Source organism: Leptonychotes weddellii, chromosome 8 (genome assembly GCF_054177405.1).
Source record: "Leptonychotes weddellii isolate Sample4059 chromosome 8, ASM5417740v2, whole genome shotgun sequence".
Lineage (NCBI taxonomy): Eukaryota > Metazoa > Chordata > Mammalia > Carnivora > Phocidae > Leptonychotes > Leptonychotes weddellii.
Genome location: NC_138376.1, coordinates 75,502,610 through 75,525,969, shown reverse-complemented (window position 1 = coordinate 75,525,969; position 23,360 = coordinate 75,502,610). Strand labels below are relative to the sequence as shown.

The 23,360-nt window shown below is 38.5% G+C and overlaps 1 long non-coding RNA gene across 1 annotated transcript in view; it reads right to left on the bottom strand.

Annotated features, from left to right (window-relative positions):
* Positions 1 to 4,086: 4,086 nt before the first annotated feature.
* LOC145722854 (uncharacterized) overlaps positions 4,087 to 23,360 on the bottom strand; it is a 148,886-nt gene continuing 129,612 nt past the window's right edge. Inside the window, exon 3 of the long non-coding RNA XR_014147426.1 lies at positions 4,087 to 4,258. This is a non-coding gene — a long non-coding RNA (uncharacterized LOC145722854). The remainder of the gene's footprint in view (positions 4,259 to 23,360) is intronic.

Genomic DNA, 23,360 nt, shown 5'->3' with positions numbered 1-23,360 from the left:
CAATACACTAGAGATTTAGGGTATATTTTGGTCTGTTAGAAGAAACTGTATCCCAAAATTTTAAAGAGAGAACAACTTCTATATATACCAAAAATAAGGTTAACTACAATGAAGGGATAGACTATGACTCTAAAAATGAAAAATAGGAAGATTTTTTTAAAAGGGATTGATAAGATGTTGGCTGAAAAAGGGAAAAAGAAAAATTAAAAAAAAATAGAAAAAGAAAAAAAAGAAAATTAAAAAAATTAATTTTGAAAGACTAAAGAATCATGGGAAAAAAGCCATGAATTCTATGTGCTGTATTCCCCTAGCACTGGAGTTCTGCCATTCTCATTGTTCGGTAAACTTGGTCTTGGCTGGCTGTTCTTGGGGATCTTCTCGGGGAGGGGCCTGTTGCCGTGGTTCCCAAATGTCTTTGCCGGAGGCAGAATTGCCCTGCCCTTGCCGGGTAGGGCTAAGTAATCTGCTCGGGTTTGCTCTCGGGAGCTTTTGTTCCCTGCAAGCTTTCCATACAGCTTTGGAGGACAATAGTGAAAATGGCGGCCTCCCAATCTCTGCCCTGGAGGAGCTGAGAACTCGGGGCCCCACTCTTCAGTGAGCCCCCAGAGAAAAACAGTCAATCACTCCCATCTCCTGGGTCTCCGGCTGCACTCTGTGCTCACCCAGCCTGTGACTGAGCATTTCTATCTCTGGCACCTGAAACCATTTGGAGTCTCCAAACCCAGCAGATCCCTGCAGTGAGCCCCCGCACTGCTCCTCCTGGAGGAGGAAGGGGAGTCTCCCCGGATCTGCCCCTTGCTGGGTCCCTGCTGGAAGAGCAGTGGCCCGCCTGTGCCACGGATCTTGGTTTATGGCAACCCCAAGCTGAGAGCCCGCGCCTCGGCTCCGTCTTTGCAGCTGGCTTCCCCGCTCCGATACCTGGGAGCTCTGCCACACTCAGGCACCCTGGTCTTTCTGTGACCCTGAGGGTCCCGTGACCACACTGTCTCAGCGAGGGTTCCACCCCCTGCTTAGCCACTGGAGCGATGTCCCTCAGCAGAGACAACTTCTAAAAGTTCCAATTTTGTGCCCCACTGCTCTATCACTTGCCGGTAGTGGCTGATGGAGGCCCACTCCCCCGCTGTCTATCCCCCCAAATATCACCTCGGATTAACTTCTCTGCACGTCCTACCTTCCAGAAAGTGGTCGCTTTTCTGTTCAGAGAGTTGCTGCTATTCTTTTCTTCGATCTTCTGTTGAGTTCGTAGGTGTTCAGAATGGTTTGATCCCTATCTAGCTGAATTCCTGGGACCAGATGAAATTTAGGTCTCCTACTCCTCTGCCATCTTGCTCCCAGACCCCACAGATTGGTTTTTGACTTTTGGAATCATCCTCTGTGTCTGGTGATTGTCCATTTGTTTTGTTTCTTAAATTGCGCATATGAGTGAAATCATATGGGATTTGTCTTTCTCTGACTGACTTATTTTGCTTAGCATAATACCCTCTAGTTCCATCCATGTCATTGCAAATGGCAAGACTTCATTCTTTTTGGATGGCTGAGTAATATTCCATTGTATACATATATACCACATCTTTTTTATCCATTCATCAGTCAGTAGACATCTGGGGAGAGTTAATTATTTGAATTGAATTTGCATGGAGATACTTTTGTATTATGGCACATTCCATATTTTGTTTTAAGTAAATATATCCAAAAATATGACACTAGAAAATAACCTTTCATAGACTACCTTTTCTCCACAAAAATTAATGGTGATGACTTCATTTACACAGAGAGGCCCTATGATAATCTATCCTGTTATAACACAGATTTGGCTTTGATACAACTGGTAATTGGGTCCTGTCCTCCACAGCAGGCTTATCCTCATCAGATCTTTAGTCTTGCAATAATGACACCAAATTTTATGTGACTGGATTTTTCAGACCCCAGTTATAGTTGTATGGTAAGGTTCATGACAACTTTACCCCATGGCACTACTACTATGTTTGCTCAGTATCTTAGTAGAATAATGAGTTGCCACCATATTGCAGGTGAGGAAACAGAGCAGACAGATGGTCAATACCTGTCCAAGAAGAGATGATAACAGCAATGGATTGGGCTTAACAGAAGAAAATTTTGAGATAGTTTGTCTTCAGCGCTCTCCTGCCCACTCTCTTCTTTCAGTCTAGCATCTGGATCTCCTTTTTTTTTTTGCTTCAGATTTTAAGCTTCCTTCACCTTTCATCTGTCTCTTGAACTTGGTAAAATGTATGGGGCAGATCCAGTGCTTACCAAATATTCCATTTGTCCCCTAAGTTTGCCAGTCTTCCATGGAGCTTACAACCAAATGACTAAAGCTCCCCAATGGAATATAAATGGAAGTGACACTTGGGACTTCTGAACCAAGACAGGAGCCGGTGTGTTTCCTTTACTTCTTTTCTCCCCAGCTCCAGTGACCTTGGAAATGTGTGGAGATGGCAACATTCCAGAGGGAGAGAATCTGAAACTTTGCATCACAGAGTAGATAAGAGCACTCGTGGGCTGCATTAGACTTCATGTAAGGGAGAAATAAACTTTTCCTGTGCTGATGCACTGAAATTTCAGGGATCATCCATTACAGCACCTAGTATTAATAATTTCAATAAAGAACAAGGTTTTCATTTGCATGAATGAATTATAATGAATTATAATTCATTTAAAATAAATTATAAAATTCATTTTATAACTATGTGTTTACCTTCTTTTTGCAAAGAGCACCTAGCTTAGTTTTGCCTTTTCTAGAATTCCAAATAAATGGAATCATACAGCATAAATCTTTTGTGTCTGGTTTCTTTTGCTCAACCTAATGTTAATGAGATGCACCCAGGATTTTCCATGTTAATTCCTTTTGATTGCTAAATATTATCCCATTATATGGATATATCACAATTTATCTATCCCATTTACCTGTTCTTGAACATTTGGGTTGTTCCTGTTTTTGGCTCTTACAAAAAAATTGTTTTAAAAATCTAGGTACCATCTGTATATGAATATATGTTTCATTTCTCTTGAATAAATACTTAGGAGTGTAATGGCTGGGTCACAGGGTAAGTGTATGTTTAACTTGAAAGAAATACAAAACTGTTTTCCAGAGTGGCCTTATCATTTTCCATTCCATGAACAATATATGAGAGTTCCAGTTACTCTGCGTCCTCATCAGATCTTGGTCTTTTCTTCTTATTTTTAAAACTTAGCTATTTTAATAGGTGTATAGTGGTATCTCATTCCGGTTTAATTTACATTTCCTTAGTGGCTAATGATGTTGAGCATCTTTTCACATGTTTTTCTTTGTCATAATATCTCCTTTTTGTCAAATGTCTGTTCAGATGTTTTGCCCACTAATCAAAATCAGGTTGTACATTTTCTTATTGAATTGAAAGAGTTTTTATACATTCTGAATAGAAATCCTTTATCAGACATATGCTTTGCAAATATTTTCTCCTGGCCTATGGCTTGCCCTATCATTTTCTTAGCAGTGCCCTTTGAAGAGCAGAAAATTTTAGTATTAAAAAAATCCAATTCATTACTTTTTTTTTAATTCATACTTTTTGTGTCCTAAGAAATCTTTGTGTAACTCAAAGTCAAAAAGATTTTGTTCTGTGCTTTCTTTTAGAAGTCTTACAGTTTTGCTGATATATTTTGACAAAATTTTTGTTTGTGATATGAGGTATATTTATTTTTGCATTTATTTATCTTTCATTTTTGTTCTGGCACCATTTTTGAAAATTTTTATCATCCTTCATTGAATTACCTTGACACTTTTGTTGAAAATCCATTTCCCATATCGGTCTGAATTTATTTCTGGATTCTCTATTCTGTTCTCTTGATCTACATATTTATGCTTATGCCAATTTCACATTAGCTTGCTTACTGAAGTAATTCTTGAAACCAGACAATGGAAGTTCTCCAACTTTGTCCTCCCACTCCCATCCCAAAGTTATTTAGGCTGTTTTAAGTTTTTTTTTATTTCCACATAAACTGTAGAATCAGTTTATCACTTTTTACAAAAAAAAAAAAAAAACACAAAAAACTTATAATGATTTTGATTAGAAATGCATTGAATCTGGGGCGCCTGGATGGCTCAGTCGTTAAGCTTCTGCCTTCAGCTCAGGTCATGATCCCAGGGTCCTGAGACCAAGCCCCGCATTGGGCTCTCTGCTCTGCGGGAAGCCTGCTTCTCCCTCTCCCACTCCACCTGCTTGTGTTCCCGCTCTCGCTGTCTCTCTCTCTGTCAAATAATCTTAAAAAAAAAGAAAGAAATGCATTGAATCTGTACACTAATCCAGGAAGAAGTGACATCTTAACAATATTGAGCTTCAATACATGGTATAACTCTCCATTTATTTAGTTGTTACCTAATGTTTTTAGCAGTGTTTTATAGTTTTTCAATATTATGTGTCTTGTACACATTTAAAGAAAATATTTCCTAAGTAGTTCATATTTTATGATGTCATCATTAATAGTATTGTTTCTTTGTTCCAATTACCAACTGTTCATTGTTAATAAATAGAAATCCAATTGATTTGTACGTAGACCCTGGATCATGTGAGTTTGCTAAATTCACTTATTAGTTTTAATAGATTTTTGGCACAGCCTCTAGAATTTTTCACATAGACAGTAAAGTCATCTGAAAACATAGAAAAGGAAATAAAGTTTTAATTATGGAATTTCAGACATAAAAGAAGTCCCAGAAGAGACACTGGAAAGGTGCCGTATAGGTGTGATTTGTGAAAGTAGACACTAAATTAACTTGTGCCTGAAGTTGACTTCAGACTCTGTGGAAAAAACAAATAAACAAACAAACAATAACAACAAAACAAAACTCAAGTCTTCTCCTTCCATAGATCTGTGTCCTAAATGTTAATTGTAGTGCATCCTTGGACTTATATTAAAGGTTAATCAGCACAAATTGTGCTAAAGATTAAATTAAATACATTCAGTGACTCCTCAGGGGGACTGAAATAATTTGTCATAATTTGAATTAAACTTCTAAGCAAAGTGACTCCAATCATTTCTTGAAGAAGTGCAAGAAAATTATGGTGTTATATTCATTCTTACAAGTCAGTAAGATCAAGCCTAAATAATTGTAATTAAGGAAGAGCAGAGATATACAAATATTATTTGTCGATCGTACTCTCCTCTTTCAAGGCTACAATAAAAATAACTTGATAGTTAAATATTTGTTGATAACGGTTCACCGTATTTTATTCATTTAATTTCTAATATCATCCAGCTCTTTCCCATTGTTGCCAGACCTAGCCATTTCATCGTGTCTGTGGTTAATTTATATTCTACTGAAGGAATATCTTCCAGAAGAATGTGCTTGTCTGGTTAAAAGCTATGGTGTCTTAAAGACCATAAGTCTTTCGAATTTTCAGAAAGCCGTAGAGCCAATTTTTTAATCAAGGAATACACTCATAATGTTTTTATGGATACTTCATTTTTAAATAATGCCAATCTTACATTATATTGATGCTGGCTTCCCTCAAATACATATAGAGCTTTAAAATGCGCATCGTTTTTTTAAAATGGTCAGTTTTATTCCCCCCAAATGTTGATTTACTCAAAATAGATTTTTTTTCCTCCTCTGAGACTGCATTCCAGTCTATATGTAAATTGAAACACACTCAGATTAAATTAAAATAACCGTGAATTATGGGGCAGTTTCCTCACATGAAGTCTTTTCTTACTTAACCTTTCCACATGAAAGAGAGAATCTGTATTTGGTGTCTACTGAACCTGTTTGACATTCCGGAGATGTCAGAATCCTGAAGAATACATCTTTGCTGGTCTGGGTAATGCTTTTGTTGCATAAAAGAACTAAGCTGGAGAGGGATTTGTGATTTTTCAATTCTGGAAATAGTATGATGAAAAAACTAATGATCCCACACAGAGTTCAATGTTTGTGCAATGTTTATTCAGCCAAACAGAGCTGTTTTCTCTGCTATTAATCCTCAGCTTTTCTTAGGCTATGGCATAAAATATTGGTGGAAAGCAATGTTTCAGTAGCATGTTACATTTCATTAAATAAATGTGGGCAAGTGAGTGGATTCCCACAACTATTTTTGAAGTCAAGCACATTTCCTAACCTAAGAATTTAACCTTTTAATTTGTATTCATTTTCCCCCTAAAGAAAATTATATTTTCATCCTATGTCCCTTTTACCTTGCAAATCAGGAAGCAATAATTTAATGTAGAAACCCAAAAATCTGTTCATGGGGTCATTTTAAATGTTTTGAAGTAAAAAAGATTTTTTTGTGAATGGCACATTTTATGCATAACTTTCTTAAATTTGTCTTTACTTTTTTCCAAGTTACTCCGAACATATCCATATGAAAACATTTGGAATGACGTGATGCACTAAGAATTCAAATTCCACCGCATGTTTTCCTCAAATCTCTTAACGTTTTCTTCTTTACATTTTCCCAGTGAACATGCCAATTCTAATGAGATTACCATTTTAGCTTCCCGGAATCACTTATGTATCCTTTTGTGAAGCATTTTAGAATCAGTATTGTCAAATTCTCAATATGGTGGCAAAGAATTGAGCTGGAATAGGTGAGAAAGACAGAAAGGAGAAAGGGGGAGGGAGAGAAAGGAAGGGAGAGAATCCTTTGGAATCTTAATGAAGTTCAGCCAAATTGCAAACCTTATAAAGCAATTACAGCCAACACTTGGCTTTTATTGAACAGTTACTACCTGGTAGGCACTGCAGAAAGTGCCTTCCATAATTTGTCTCACTTAATTATCCCTCTTCTGTGAAGTAAGCAGTCTGATTATGCCCATCATAAGGTGGAGGAAATGAGAAAATACTGAAATGAAGTGACTTTTCCAAAGTTAAACAGCTAATAAATAGCAGAAATGTGACATGAACCCAGGTTTGCTTGATTCCTGTGCGTCCTGCAAATCCGTATCACCAGCACTGCAACCAGCTCCGTGAGGAGCATACGTTTCCGAAAAGGCTTGTTTTCTTCTGAAATTACTCAGAATAAGGCCAAGGCTTGTGTTTTTGGTTTTATGTTCCCCTGACAACTTGTAGCCAAACCCTCACCCCTCAAAAACTTTGAAATCTTGTTCTAGGGTTTTTTGTGCAAGTCTCTTTGTAAATAATAATAATAAAAAAAATGCAATAGAAACAGAGAGGTATTAGGTTCAAGCCAGCATGAAATTTGCCCTATGTTAGTCAGTCAAGCCATGCTGAGGGCCCCAGTCAGAGTAGCACTGTGAGAAGGCTCTCAGCACGGCACTCTCCTCTCCCAGCCAAGCCCCACTCCGAGGCCTGCAAGCACCCTGCTTCCACTGTGCCTGCATCTCATTACCGAGCAAGGATCAATTTTCCAGCACTTTGTCTTTTACAGACTGGAAGAGCTGTGGTTAAAGATGTAGAAATTTTATTTAAAATCTGAAAATCTCTTGGTCGACCATACCCCCTTCTTTTTTTTTTAAGGTTTTATTTATTTATTTGACACACAGAGAGAGAGAGCACAAGAAGGGGGAGCTGCAGGCAGAGGGAGAAGCAGACTCCCTGCCGAGCAAGGAGGAGGATGCGGGATCATGACCTGAGCCGAAGGCAGACGCTTAACGACTGAGCCACCCAGGCGCCCCGAACATACCCCCTTCTTATTCCTGTCCCCCAATTTACAGCCATCTTTAACTTCCTTTTTTTTTTTTTTGGTCTCAGAAAGGACTGTTTTGTGCCCTGATCTCGACTGCATTTGATTTCATAAAGAACCACTCCTTTGGAACAGACAACAGCGTAAGGGGCTGTCCCAGCGGCCCCCTCTTTCTCGAGCTGGCAGAGGGCTGATGGCACAGCGCTGACAGATGCTGGTGACATTTTCTTCCACCTGTAGTTATCAACACTTCTGTTTGCAAAGCATTTTGTCCTATTTTATGTAGGGGAATGCTTGTGGCAATTACATTTTAACTAAGGTAATTATACTCCATCTGCTGAAACTTTTCACTTACAACTTTTGAAGTATTCCAAATGTATAAAGTATTCTTTCTTCTTCCCATGTTGTTCTGTTGAGTTCTTAAAGACAACAATGTCTTGTTCGGTAGGAATGGTTAAGGAAGTTTGTCTTCTGATTAAGCCAATGAGCCAATGTTCTGATGACTTTAGATTTAATGTGAGAGTCCTTTTGGTTAAGCCTTTGGACAATCTTTTTTTTTTTATTTTTTAAGATTTTATTTATTTGCGTGAGAGAGAGAGCACAGAGGGAGGGAGAGAAGCAGAGCCCTGCTGAGCAGGGAACCCGATGTGGGGCTCGATCCCAGGACTCCGAGGTCACGACCTGAGCCGAAGGCAGACGCTTGACCGACTGAGCCATGGAGGTGCCCCTGAACAATCGTTTTTTAAAAAGTGAGTTGTAAACGTAATGCAGTTGTTGCTGGCTGAGGTGCACTTCTCGGGGTCTGAGTTCATAATCTGAATGCAGTTCCTGGAGAGCACTGTACAGATTGACGGCCAGTGGACCTATCACTCGTTTTCCCTGAGCCCTTCCTAACTTGGGTTTAAATCCCGCCTTCTTTAGGTATTATTTGATCTTGGGCAAGTTCTTAATTTTCCCTGAGCCTCAGTTTTTTTTATCATCTGTAAAAAGAATAATGACTGCCTCAAAAGGATGTTGTGAAGATTGAATGTTAATTCATATTAACATCTTGCACAATGTCTGGCCAAGTCTAAGGGCTGAGTTAAGTCTTAGTTATCATTGATACGCCGTCTTTAACTGTGCTGAGCTCAACATATACTTTGTGAAAATTGCTTTCCTTTAGGTAAATACTCCACAAATCAAATTGTTTTATTGCCATTTGCTTCTTTTGAAAAGAGAGTTTAGTTGTAGGGCAGTTAAAACTACTGTAGCAGGCTGGATCTGGATTGAGGGGGTATAAAATGTTGTGTGTCATCTTACAGATGTAATAGTTATTTTATAGCGAGCAAAAATAACTTGTTTAGATTTGATGAATGCCTGTGTAACCCGAAGACGGATTGGTTGGCTGACTTCCAAATACGAATTTCAAATTCCGATTTTGTATTAACAAAAATCCTTAATAATCGGCATTGTTACTTTAATGGCTTTCCAGAGTGAGGTAGCTAATGCCAGAAGTTTGCACCTAATTAGAGTGTCCGCCTTTTCCTCCCTCCTTTCCTTCTTCCCTTTCTTCCTTCCCCTAGCTGGGCATGACAAAGAGAAATAGGAAAAGGCTTATTTGTCCACTCCCTAGTCCCTCTCTTGGGCCATTCTCTCCATGGTGGAAGGTCGATGTACAAAGGTCATCTTCCAGGGCCCCTACAATAAACACTCTGACCTCACTGCCAAATCACTTTTCCAGAAAGTGCCACCAGATCATGTGTCACTTTTATGAACTTTTGGTCTGGCAAACCTGATGTTATATGTCACTTCCTTTTTGGTTAAAATGTGTGCTCCTTAAAAGTAAACTATAGATGGATAAAAATATGTTTCCAGCCTTCTTTCAAGAATTTTCTTTATTTCTTTCTTAAAAATTGAAAGTATATTTAAAATACAGTCCCACAGCAGGAACCTAGAATCTGCTGGTTAACTCCTTGTTAGCATATTATATTCACATAATACATTCACTAAAACAAGGTTACAGTTCATGAAACTTGCTTGTAATGACCTCTTTTAGGAAGTATATTTGAATTTCATTGTGTAGAAGTCTGCAATTTGATTAAAGAGTATAAATATCAAGTTTATGTTTTGCCCACTTAAGGGCTAGTTTTTATTGCTTTAAAAGTGCTTGCTTTAATTTTATTAAATACACAGTGGCATATTGCTTATGCCACTAAATGAATAAAATGAATAAATTCACTAAATGAATAAATATGCCTTCACTAAATGAATAAATATGTATACATTTAACTTTTAAAACATTTTAATGCTTATTTCTTCATATTTTAGTTAATATATTAAAACACTGTTGCATCCTTTAACTTCAAAGCTAGTTTATTAATAAGAACAAAAACAAGTCACCTCCTCCTCTCCACCAAAAACATCCAACCGGATGCTAAAGCATTTTGTATTTGTTCATACATGCATAGATTTCATGGTTTACCTTTCATTTATAATTGTGGGGGAGAAAGACATTCACATTCTTAATTTTTAAGAGATGATTCGATTACATTTGACAACTGGTGTCTAATGTATTTTATGTGTTCTTCAAATCATTATTTTGTTCAATGCCACAATTATCCTCAAGTAGACTGAATATGTATAACTTCACATCAGTGAATTATGTCATTTTAAAAGAAATATTTACACAAAAATCTAATAATTTTTGGCATTGGGATTACAACTATTTATTCATATTTTTAAAATATACACTCTTTTTAAGCCTATGGATTTCTCTGAGTATATTTAAGTGGATGTCTAAATTTATAACTAACCAAATTAATTAAAATTCTTTGGTAGTTATATTTTTTTGAAAGCCTAACCCCAATTTGGAAATAGTAACAAAAAGCCTGCACATTCATTTTATGTTTAAAAGAACAGTTGAAGACCCACAATATATTTGATTCTACAAATCAGAAAAACAGATTTTTACAATCCTGCTAGCTGTGATGGGTTCACTAAATTTTGTTGATATTTTTATACATTCCTGGCAGTTCTTATACTCTAGCAGCTCATGGCCTATGGGAATGTCATTTAGATGTAAGGGGACTAATATATAATTTATCCAAGGATCAGCAAATATTTCCAGTGGTAGGCAGGCTGTGATTATTTTACAAGATGAAACACCCTTATAAATTTACTGATGGCCAGTGCTGGGTGATTAAATGTTGTAAATAGTTGTAAAAGATAGTGTGCTTCCCCCCCGCCCCTGCCCCCCAGCTTGAATTCATCAGTGCAGTGAATGAAAAACTAGAAAAACAAAATCTTGAAATGACAAAAGCATAGACTTACAGCACAGGAGGGGAAAAGCTCTGGAAACTGGTTTTTCAGCCATGTTGTAGCTACATAATGCTCCCAAAGGTAGTGCTCTGTCCTATTTCTACAGATTCCCACAGAAAGATATTATATGACTTACTATTTCTAGTTATACTGATTAAAACTAAAGTGCTTACAAGATCAATAATCATATCTGACTTGCTTATGTCCATTTCAGTTTCAGTGTGGAAGAAACTAGATACAGAACCATATTCCTGGCTCATATATCGAGTGATACCTGAGTGGCAAGTTCACAAGCCTGTCTTTTCCAGCTGGCTGCCGCAGTCTGGGTGGAGGACACCAATCTCCCCATAAGACTATTTTTGGAGGAGTGAAAACCCATCACTTTCTTACATCCATTGCTTTCTCTTCCCCTCCAACAGTATCTCCAGTGGTTGCCGCCCTTCATGGGGACACAGCATTAAGTTGAGGGAGGCTATCCAGTCTGCTAAATTCACTCAGTATCTCACCCCAGCCTCCCACTACCCTGATGTCAAATTTGAGCCCCGACAATGGTCAGGTTTGAGGCCAGCCATTGAAGAGTTGAATCCAAAGCTGTTAAATCTGGGAATGTAAAGGGACTTCACCACTGCCTCTGAGCAGCTTATTGTTAAATGCAAATAATCCTTGATGACACCCTGAGCTGACATAGGTCATCTTTTCCTTACCTGCAAGAGTACTTGTTAGATTTCTTTCTGCCATGGCCTACTGCTTACGATGGAGTTTCTGAGATAAACTGTCAGATCATTTGAAGCCCTGTTAGTGGTACTGGATGGGGACAATCTACTTTGAAGGGTCCCTAAGGTGGGTGACATGAGGGGTTGAAGAACTATCAGGAGGAAATCATTTTCAGGCAGATAATAATGGCTGGAAGAGCCAGAGCTTCTAGAGGGCTTACCATGTGCCAAGCACAGTCCTAAGGCTTTTTTTATATACTGACTCATTTAATTCTCGTAAAAAATCTTAAGAAGCAGATTCTACAATTATCCCCCTTCTACAGATGATGTAACGGAGGCAAAGTCAAATAACCCCAAGGTCACAGTAAATAACAGCGTGGGGATTTGACCTCAGCTAGCTTGGCTTTAGAGCTTAAGGCTTACTGTCTATTCACCTGGTTCCTTACAAACAGCAGTGAGGATTTGGGGGTGAGAACCTAGGAGGGAAAGAGAGCCCAGCAGAGGAATAGGAGCCCCACCAGCTAAATCACAAGTTTCAATTTTGCTTCAGATTAATTTCCACAGTCTGTTCAGGGAAGGAGAGTTTTGATCCCATGGTCTCTTCCAGAAGGAGGAATCTGTGTTTTATGTCACCTTTGTTAAGCCCTGTGACTTTGAATACATTTATCTTGTCCCTGTATCTTAGATTAATTTACAAATAAATAAATTGCTTCCATAAAAAAAAAATGAATGGGCATAAATACTTTGAGATGTGAAGTAATCAGTCTATATAATTGGTTTTGATAAGCTTTTTTGTTCAATATGGAAACAACCAAAAAAGCTAGGTAGTTCAAATAAAACTACTACTAAATAGAAAGTCTGTGAAAAAGGAAATTTAAAAAAGGTAACTTTTAAACAATCATTTTGATTTTTATTGTATTCATAGATCTTATCTCCAAGGCAAAGTGAAAAGTTGGTGAAATTTTCTAGGTAATTCCTAAGGAAAGATTACTGTGTCCACATGTCCTGACAAATAAGAACAAGTACGGTTAGTTTGCCCTACCCTGTATGTGGGTTTCTTCCACTGACTGATTGATTGATTGCTTTTTGTTGTTCTAAATCCTCAGGAAAATTGCCACGAGCATATAAACCAACAGCAGTTCCTGAAAATTTGCTTTTCTTTTTAAATTGAAAGACATTTGGTGAATTCTCTGTTCTAAAAGCAGCAGTTTAGGCAGAAACATTCTGGGATTGATTTTAGAATCATGCTTTGGTTCTATCCTTCATTTTGCCTGTAGAGATTGGTCACACTCCACCAGCCTGATGTTGTGTTTTGGAGCTTGGAATTTCCTATCGTTGGGATTCATTACCATATATTGCTCTGGGATCAACAGCCTAGCTGTTGCTAGTTTCCAGGAAAGCCATTCTTCTCTCTTTCCTGCTTTGAATCAATAAACAGGTCTGTTATTACTTGGGCCCCTAGGCAATTTCTCAACGATGGGGTCTAGCCTGGGGAGTAAGGAAGTGAGGAATAGGGTTGGGCCTAGGGAGTGGATAGTTCTTTAGAGTCATGTGACAAGCATCACCAAATCATCTCAAATAGTGCTTTCATTTTAAAGTTTAAGTTAGCATAAATTGTTTCAGAAGGGCCAGAGCTTTTGTTGCAACTGGAGAGTTGTTATTTAGTCCAATTTCCCTTGGATCTTGGGTCCTGTGGATGATGGCATGAAGGTAAATGATCAAAGTAATAATAGCAGGGTGGAGAGCAGGAAGCCCGAGTCAGCTCATTCACATGAGTAAAGAGCTAATCAAGTGCCATATCAGCAAGGTAAAGTTAAAGAGCATTTGGAAAGAACCACCAATGCCAAGGTTTCCGTGCATGAAATATAGCACAAGTTCAGGCTTCTAAACTCTACATACCTCTGACCTTTGGCTCTTTTATGTCTCTATTTTTCTGGCCTGACAGACCACATGCCAATGTGCAACCCAGAATCCCTCAGCCTCGTGATTTATGGCTTACAGCTGCAGCAGGGTCTCGGGCATGGCAGCTGCTTTTCAGATGTCTTCAAATTGGAGGGGGAGTGTTAATGTGAACTTGAGTGGCTGCAGAAGAGACGAGGAAAAGTTGATGAAAAAATCATCTGAATTCAGCCCCAAAGCTTTCCATTGATCTTTGCCTTCGGGGCCAAGCAAAATGTTTGGTTTATTTCATAAGCTAATTAGGTGTGTGAAAGGCTACTTGGCATCTGCTATTGACTGAACCCAACAAAAGTGATCACCAGGCTGGGTAATCAATAAGGGATCAATAACAAGCGTGTGATTGGATTAGCCATTTGATCAATGCTGTGTGCTAATATATTAACAAGCAAATTACTGAGCAGCCCTTAAGAGCAGAATGCTGACTCTGATTGCATTACAAACTAGTGAGATCTAATGACCCTCCAAGTGCAAGGGGTTAGTTATACAAATCAAGACCTGAAAGTATTTTTACCTTGAAGATTTCTCCCCCGCCAAAGAAAATGCTTTCTTAAGTGGGATTCAAATTAAATTACAATTAGCAAGCAGTTGCACTGGGACACCTAATTTCAAAGCAGATATATCATTCATGAAGAAGAGGGCTTGGGAAGTCAAGATATCATAGCCTGGAGAACTTTTAGGAAAACCCAGGTAAATATCAAAAAGGGCAAGCACAAAGAATGCCAGAACAGTCACTAATATTTCCCCAATACAATTTTGGTAAATAGATTCCTAGGATGGAGCTATAGAATTCCATCATCATAGGATCTACTGGTGATCTTTATCCAAATCATCTAGTCTTCCGAGCTCCCGTTTTTGTTTTAAGGTGACCCGTTATCTTAACTATTCCAATCTCAAAATGGGAAAACAGTGAGAGACCTCTGGGTGTGTATGTGTAAGTGTGCACATGCGTGTATGCGCAGAGTGAGGGGTTGCGGCCAACAGCACAAAGTGCCTTTTCAAAAGAAAGCAAAGAGAAGAAAAAAGGGAAAATGATGGCATGGGATGTGGAGCAGTGACGAAGAGGTCTTTATTTTCAAACTGCAGAACTTGTCACTATTAGATGATTCTATACGCAACCTTACAGGAGGAAAAAGCCACAAAGCAGAGCTTCTCCTCTACCCTGCTGTCCCCATGATTAGGTGAACCATTTATTCGATTGACTGTGCTCTTTCTGATTCCCTAAGTGGAGACCAGGCAAGCCTTTGCTCACTTTCCCTCTTAATCCTTTTCCTTTTAAGAAACCGTTTTTTTCCCTTTGCCTAGGGAAGCTGAACCGATTAGTGTGAATTCTCCAGTGCTATCTGCGGGCTAGAAAGGTCTCCCCGGGCCGAGGCAGAGCTGCAGCCCAGGCAGCGCCGAGCCCCCGTAGCAACAGTGAGGCGGGCGGGGCGGACTCCCGGGGCGCGGAGCCTCCAGCCACCGACGGGCCCCCTGCGCCGGGCCCAGGCGGGCGGCAGCTGACAAAACAGCCGGCCTGGCCCTCCAGAGCTGGGGGCTGCAGGGGAGAGCCTGTCAGTCAGCGTCCCAGAAGTGCGGGCAGGCAACATAATAGCTGATGGAGCCCTGTCAGTTCCAAGACTTTAAGGCGAACTGTGGTTGGTTTACCTGAGGCTGAAACGCCTGGTACCTCCGGGTTGTGTGTTTGGGCACGAGGGGCTATAGGCAGATTTTCCCATTTGACATGCATTTGGTGGGTTTCAATGTTTATACCTTTACCAGTTAGCTTCTGTACCCAAGTAGCTAATTCAGTGCCATCAAGAATGTCTCATGACATTTTTATGAGAACTATTTTTCCATTTGAATAAAACTGCTAATATGCCGTGATCACGGTGGTGACAATCCTCTTAGACCCCTTCCTTCATGGTGTTATCTATCTTGTGTGGAAAGCCCTGTTCTGTGTTTTAAAATACTCTTTTTCTGGTGCCTACCAAAGCATAACTTACAGGAAGCTAGCAATATACAGTTAAAGAGTTTAACTCTCTTTTAATATGGCAGTACGTGAAACGATACAAGCATTACATCGACTCTTGACGGATTCTCACCCAACACTTTACCAGAGTGAGATTTTGTAGCTAAAGAAGAAATCTTTGGGATCTGACAAAGCCTACGCTACAGTGACATATGGTGTGATGATATAATAGTCTATGCTACAGAACTAAATCTTATAGTCATCAAAAATTACATCCATGGTAAGGAGCAAATACTATGAACCAAGCAGTAAAAGCCCACCTAATTAGACTCCATGTTCATCAGAAACCTTAAAGAGAGCAGTTAAAGAATATCCCCCATCTCATAGATGCAAAACAGGTGACTATAATTCTATAAACCCCTTATTGCAGTGTTGCCAGTTAATGTTTCTCCATTATTCTATTCTTCTCCTTCTGTGGTGTTATAAATTTGAAGGTTTCAGTGATAGCCTCAGAAGTATTTCTGCAGGAAGAACCAGCTGCATGGTTCTGGATAATAATGGTTATTTAAGATAGAAACCTTTGGAGGCCAAGCTTCTTGCTTGTCAGTGTGTCTGATTCTGTAATATGCTGGCTTGCAGGAAGAACTGAGATGGAAGAGTGAATGGTAACAGGCAAAAAAAAAAAAAAAAATTGCTGATTTTTAGTAATTCATTTAAGAATCTGTGATTATTTCACTTGAGAAAAAACCCCACAAAATCTTAAGTGACTTGATAAATATGATCAATAGAATATATTATACCTGGAACATCCCCTATATATACACATCTTCTAATCAGTAGTTTCTTTTTAAAAAAATATCTGTTTGGTTTCTAAACTGTCTCATTTTACCTATTTCCATGTTAAGTTTAATGACAGTTAATCCTAAAGATTTAATGTTTTGTTTTCCATCAGTCTGAAGATGACTGTGTTTCAGAATCTTAGCAGTTTTCTTTGGCTTTAGCGAAATCGTATAGAGTCTGATGTGGGCCTCATCAGTGTGGGGGTGAAAGACATGTTCTTTTGCCTGCTTTCACCCACAGAGGACGCATCTTCCCCTGACATAACTGGTTACATTCTTGAAAGGTCCAGAAGGCTGGACTGTGACTTGGTTCCAGTAGATAGCTCAAGTGTGATCCTGTGAAGGACTGAAAATTCATCAAGACAAAAAGGCAGGGAGGGATGGTTAGCTGAAGCATATGAGGGAAGTGGTTTACAAGAAAGGAAATAATTGTAAAAAATGCTACAAAATGCTCGTCAGGGGTTTTCACACCCAGTAGTTGGTTATTATTCAAAAGAGACTAACCACTTCACACCCATGGGATGGCTATTAAAAATATCCCAGAAAATGACAGGTGTTGGCAAGGATATGAAGAAATTGGAGCTCTTTTGCACTGCTGCTGGGAATGTAAAATGGTGCAGCCACTACGGAAGACAGTATGACAGTTCCTCAAAAAATAAGAAATATAACTGCCGTATGATCTAGCAATTCCACCTCCGGGTATATACCCCAAAGGATTAAAGGCAGGAACTTGAGTAGATATTTGTATACCCATGTTCATACAGCATTATTCACAATAGCCAAAAAGTGTAAGCAAGCCAAGTGTGTGTTGATGGATGAATGGAGAAACAAAATGTGATGTGTACATACAGTGGAGTGTGTTATTCAGCCTTAAAAAGGAAGATATTCTGACCCAGGCTACAACATGGATCAAACTGGAGGACAGTATATTAAGTGGAATAACCAGTCACGAAAGGACAAATATTGTATGATTTTACTGATATGACGTATCTAGACTGGTCAAATTCATGGAGATAGAAAGCAGAATTGTGGTGCCAGGGGCTCAAAGGAGGGGGAGATGGAGTATTGTTGTTTAATGGGTGCTGAGTTTCAGTTTGGGAAAATGAGAGAAGTTCTGGGGATGGATGGTGGTAACAGACGCACAACATTGTGAATGTCCTTAATGTCACTCAACTGTACACTTAAAAATGCTTAAAATTGTTCCAGGTTACCACAGTTAGAAAGTACTAGTTAGGAGATAACACACAGAGACATCTATGACCTTCCTACATTTCCTCCCTGCTTTTTGAGAAGAGGAAAGAAGCAGTCACCTGCCCAAGTGCACGTTGCATTTTCCCCTGCTACTGGGAGCTCAGGCTAGAGGACAATATTTTTCATTCTTGTGCTGCCCTTGATTGCCAGAGAGTGAGGTTTGAAGGTAATGCTGAACAGGGAGTTGAACTAGTCATGCTTACCTCAGTCTGTTTTCTGGAGTAAGGTCTACAGTCACACAGGTGGACTCCACCTACTAGAAGCTTCTCTACTGCATCAGGGGACCACAGTAAGAAGACAGGCAACTTTCATTTTTTTACATTTATTCAGTAAACATTTACCAAGTGATTATGTGCCACTTTACTCAAAACCAAGTCCTACATCTTCAGCAGGAGTCATGGTCATGCCGGTGCTTGTCCAATACTTTATATAGATCGCCTATGATAATGGTTATTGTCTATCCCAGCAGTTAGGGCTGTAACCCCAACAAACCAGGATCCTTTAAGACATGTCATTGGTCAGTTAGTTCTGAGATTTCTAATGCTTTTAAATCCCATTTATATTTTTGCCTTGGCCTTATAGGGGAGCAAAAGTTTCACTAGTTCAGGAATACTATCGAATGATCATGGCAAATACTACTTCTTCAATGCATAACGCACCTGCAGTTTATATAGACTACTATCCCAAACTGACCATCCCGTAGTCTTAAATTTTGAGATTTGTTTTTCTTATTCACATATTTTAATACAGAGACTTAGGTTCAATCTTTATACACTGGAGTTACTTGCTTTTTATCCTCGTTTTAAAGTATGAAGTATTTGATATGCTCAAAAGACTATATGTAATGTATTTGTATTATGAAATGTAATAATGAAATGAATACCTATGAACTGACCATCAAAGTTAAGGCATAGAACAATACCAATATTGTTTAAACAACCTTCTTACTTCTCTTGGATGCCATGTAAAGTCTCAAGAGATAACTCTAACATAATTTTAAAAATCATTCTCTTTTCTATTATCTAAGTATATATCCCTAAGCAATGTATTGTTTTTCTTTTGTTTTGAATATTGAAAATGGTACTGTGTTACATACATTGTCTGAGACTTGCTTTTCTCATTCATTATTATGTTTCTGAAATTCATTCCTTTGACTTGGATAGCTATAATTCCATTCATTTTCACTGATGTATAGTATTCTATTGTATGACTACACCACAATGTGTTTATCCAATCTCCTGTTGATGGAAATTTAGGTTGTCTCCAGTTTTGGGTTTTTTTCATTTGTTACTGTGACCGTTAATGCTATGAACAGTCTAGTGCGTGCCTTCTGGTGCACAAGTTTTTCTAGACGTTTTTCTCTGCAAAATATTTTCTAAGATGCAAATTTTTTCTAAGGCCAGGAGAGAAAATACTGGATTATAGGCCGTGTTAGTGTCAGTTACCTATTTTTTTAAAAAAGATAAAACAAGTGGAAGCTGACTTCTAATCTTCACCACATATGCGCCACTTCTAATCTGTTTCCCTAGTTTTTTGTTTGTATCTCCTTTAATTTGCCTTTTATAAACTGTGGTGCCTCCCTTTACTCCAAAGAAATGCCTTTTCCGTCCTAATTTTTGTTTTTCCCATAAATGAGCTCTACCTCCTCAGATTGTACATTTCTGGTTGATCTTTAAGCCCAACTGAAAGCAATTCCCATCCCCTGCTCCTAAACTCCAACTATCTCAAAGCTTGTCAATTGAATATTTCCAGTTTTTTAAAGAAGTAATTAATTCCAACTGTTATGCACTACTTTTGTACTTATATTGAATGCAACTGATGCCTAGAAAAAGAATAATTTACAAATACACAATATAGCAAGAAGTTGCTGCAGCCGAGGTCAAAGAGGTTGCTGCCTGTGTTCTCCTCTAGGATTTTGATGGATTCCTATCCCACATTTAGGTCTTTCATCCATTTTGAGTTTATTTTTGTACATGGTGTAAGAAAGTAGTCCAGTTTTATTCTTCTGCATGTGGCTGTCCAATTTTCCCAACATCATGTGTTGAAGAGACTGTCTTTTTTCCATTCGATATTCTTTCCTGCTTTGTTGAAGATTAGTTGAATAGCCAAAATATGGAAAGAGCCCAGATGTCCACTGACAGGTGAATGGATAAAGATGAGATATATATATACACAATGGAATATTACTCAGCATCAAAAAAATGAAATCTTGCCATTTGCAATGACATGAATAGAACTAGAGTGTTATGCTAAGTGAAATAAGTCAGTCAGAGAAAGACAAATACCATATGATTTCACTCATATGTGCAATTTAAGAAACAAAACAGATGAACATAGAGGAAGGCAAGGAAAAATAAAATAAGGTAAAAACAGAAAGGGAGGCAAATCATAAGCGACTCTTAACTCTAGGAAGCAAACTGAGGGTTGCTGAAGGGGCGGTGGGTGGGGGGATGGGGTAACTGGGTGATGGGCATTAAGGAGGGTACTTGATGTAATGAGCACTGGGTGTTATATGCAACTGATGAATGACTAAATTCTACCCCTGAAATTATAATACACTATATGTTAACTAAATTGAATTTAAATTAAAAAAAAGAAATATACAAGTATATTTAATGCAACCTGCTAATATTCTAGCCAAGAATTTAAAGCATCAGTATTTCAATTAGGTTTTTCATTCATTCAATCAACTCTGTTCGCTCTGGGATGGACGATGTACTAATTACTGGGAACATAGCAATGAACAAAACAGGCATGATCTCTAGAAGACAGGTAAAAACTAAATGTGATTGGCTTCATGAAGAAGAGAAGAAGTACAATGTGCTTTAAGACAGTGTCATGGGGGACCAACCAAGTCTGCAAGTACAAGGAGTGGGGGCCAAACAGGCTTTCCCAAGAGAAAGGTCTCTCCGATGAGATGAATAGCAGGATGTGGGATGGTCATCCAGGTTAAAGGGGCCTAGGGCAGCAGGTGGAAGGAGCAGTCACCCAAAGCCCTAAAGAGCTAGAGGACTGAGGGGTGAGAGGGTTTTGAGAAGGTAGACTAAAGAGATAAGCAGGGGTTAGATCATGCATATGTTCAAGAACAATGAAATACCTTGGCTTCTTTTCCCTAAGGTCAGCAGAATGACCTGATGAAATTAATATTTTAAACCTATTGTCTGGTAGCTATATGAAAAGTATATTAAAGGAGTGCAGTTGTTAGTAGTGGGGAGTCCATTAAGTGTTCTATTGTGGTGAGAGAGGATGGGGCTTGGCTCAGGTGGTGGGTGGGGGGGATGAAGAAGACTGGAGAGTTTTAGAAGCTGAAATCAGGACAAGAAGGTGAAGATGAGAAAAGAGTTAAGGAAACTTTCAGAATTCTGGCATGAGTATTTATTGCCCTATAACTAAACAGAAAGCAAGCAAAAGGGTTCTATTCTGGGGCTAGTAGAAAAGAAACAGAACCATACTACTGCTGCAACAAGGAGAGAGAGGAAATCGCCAACATGTTTCACAGTGGAAATCATACTAGCGGTCAATATCTGTCTTTGAAAAATTTGCTTCATCTTTTTCTCAGCCCGCTTCACAATCCCCAGCTGTTTCGGTCTAAATCCTTCCCTCTGCGCCTCCAACACCATCTTCTCAGCAGTGTGGGTCCTGATCTCTCAACAGACAAATCTCTCTCCCTCTGCTGAGCTTTCCCCGCATTTGCTGCCCATTCTTGCTGACACAGCTCATCGTTACTAAACGGGTTTATTCACCTGACCCGCCTGGAAAAGCCCTTTGAGGCAGGGCCTAGGTTAAGATCATTTCACAGCCATCATGGTCTCCGCTTCCTTCTCCCTCTCTCCACTCTGCAACAGCACTGCATCATTGCTGCTCCTGATGGATGAGCCCTCAACATTGCCCATTAATCCAGAAACCTGCGTCTCCTTATTTTGTAATCTCCATGGCCACCCACAAAGAGATAGGTCTGGAATGTAAAATTAGCAATATAATAATATTATCTCCCCAGAATATGCCCATTTTTTATTGCTATTTGTCAAGTAAAAGAATACTCGAATTTCAAAGTAACTAAATAACAAAACATCGAACACAGAAACCACTTGTTGTTGACTTTTTGCTCAGGACCAAAATATAGCAAATATTCATATCTGTTGGGTTCTGGGGAAGTTTCTGGAGAAATTCAAACAGCTCACATTTCAAAACAGTGCACATGAACCATGTATTTTTCTAAGATGTATTTTGTAAATATGATTCACATTGCCATGAAGAATTATATCTCAATAGTCCTGATAGGTTTTTTTAAATTAAAATGAAATGACATACCACACATACACATATTTTGTTCAAAGATAAAAGGCAAGGGGCGCCTGGGTGGTTTAGTCAGTTAAGCCTCAGACTTGGTTTGGGCTTAGATCATGGTCTAGGGTTTGAGATCAAGCCTGGTGTCCAGCTCTGTGCTCAGCAGGGGAGTCTGCTTGGGATTCTCTCTTTCTCTCTCCCTCCCCCTTCTGCCCCCTCCCCGCTCATGCCCCCTCTCTCTAAAATAAATAAATAAAATCTTTAAAAAAAGATAAAAGGCAAGACATAATTTAAAGTACAGATATATAATTTAAAGTTTAGGTTTATAATCTAAGTTTTAAAATTCAAAAGTGTACCCATAATTTTTTAGTGTGCATTTGTATTAATACTCAATTTATGTACAGCAAATACATATTTAATGATGTTAAATTATTGATCCCCAATTGTTTATTACACAGAGTCTTGGTGGAGAAATATTCTGAGTTGTTTAATGCTTCTTAACAATATAGTGTTTTGATTCAAATGTTGTTAAGACCTTGTGAAGGAAGAAGTCATAGTTTTATCAGTTTTTTGGTTTATACAAGGGCAACTAAGACACCGAGGAAACCACATTCTTAAATAAACTTTGAGAAGGACTGCAATGTCTTCCGTTTCAGGTCAGAGGGGTTTTTTCCCACTACATTTCGCCATTGGCATCCCTAATCCATCTTGGATTTACGTCTCTAGAATCAGACAGAACTTAGGGATGACTCACTGAATCAATTTTTTTGAAGTCTTAGAAGTGGAAACCATTCTAGATTTTGGTCTAGCCCCAGATTGCATTGGATAGAATAAATATTGTTTTCATTCACGTTGGTCTTTCAGAATGGAAGAGATAACATTATTTAAGATATCACATTATTTTCTTTTGAAACAACAGCATGAAATCCAGTAGGATTTTATAGTTTGAAAACCAGGGAAGACATTAATTTGGTTAAAAAGAAAATACAAAAATATTCTCATTATTTGGAAAGTGAATATTAAGTGTTATATCACTTTCAAATAAATAATTTCTGATGTTATTTATATTAATACATTAGTGGTGATGACAGTTTCTTAGTAAGTACAAACTTTTGTGAAACTTATTATATATAAAAAAGTAAAAGTCACAAGTGGCGCTCAGGAAATAACATGTACTTGCATTTTGTTTTAATTAATTAGAGTTAAGTAGGAAGACCTCTAAACTTCTTTTATTCCTTCATGAAGTATTGAGCTTCTTTGATAGTGCGCCAGGAAAAAATCATATGTACTTCGAAAGAGCCAAGATGTCCATCGACAGATGAATGGATAAAGAAGATGTGGTATATATATACAATGGAATATTATGCAGCCATCAAAAGGAATGAGATCTTGCCATTTGCAACGACGTGGATGGAACTGGAGGGTATTATGTTGA